Here is a 322-nt window from a genome sequence, read left to right as displayed (position 1 = left end):
TTTTTTTTTTTTTTTTGAGACGGAGTCTCGCTCTGTCGCCCAGGCTGAAGTGCAGTGGCGCGATCTCGGCTCACTGCAAGCTCCGTCTCCCGGGTTTACGCCATTCTCCTGCCTCAGCCTCCCGAGTAGCTGGGACTACAGGCGCCCGCCATCTCGCCCGGCTAGTTTTTTTTTGTATTTTTTAATAGAGACGGGGTTTCACCATGTAGGCCAGGATGGTCTCGATCTCCTGACCTCGTGATCCACCTGTCTCGGCCTCCCAAAGTGCTGGGATTACAGCCTTGAGCCACCGCGCCCGGCCTTTTTTTTTTTTTTTTTTTTT

General features: G+C 52.8%; 1 protein-coding gene across 3 annotated transcripts in view; it reads left to right on the top strand.

Annotated features, from left to right (window-relative positions):
• Positions 1-322, top strand: part of TSR1 (TSR1 ribosome maturation factor) — a 29,984-nt gene that overhangs the window by 9,399 nt on the left and 20,263 nt on the right. The gene's annotated exons all lie outside the window — the stretch shown is intronic.

This window comes from Piliocolobus tephrosceles, chromosome 16, assembly GCF_002776525.5.
Source record: "Piliocolobus tephrosceles isolate RC106 chromosome 16, ASM277652v3, whole genome shotgun sequence".
In the NCBI taxonomy this organism is placed as follows: Eukaryota; Metazoa; Chordata; class Mammalia; order Primates; family Cercopithecidae; genus Piliocolobus; species Piliocolobus tephrosceles.
Note: the sequence above shows the minus strand (reverse complement) of the source record. Positions and strands in the feature narration are given on the sequence as shown.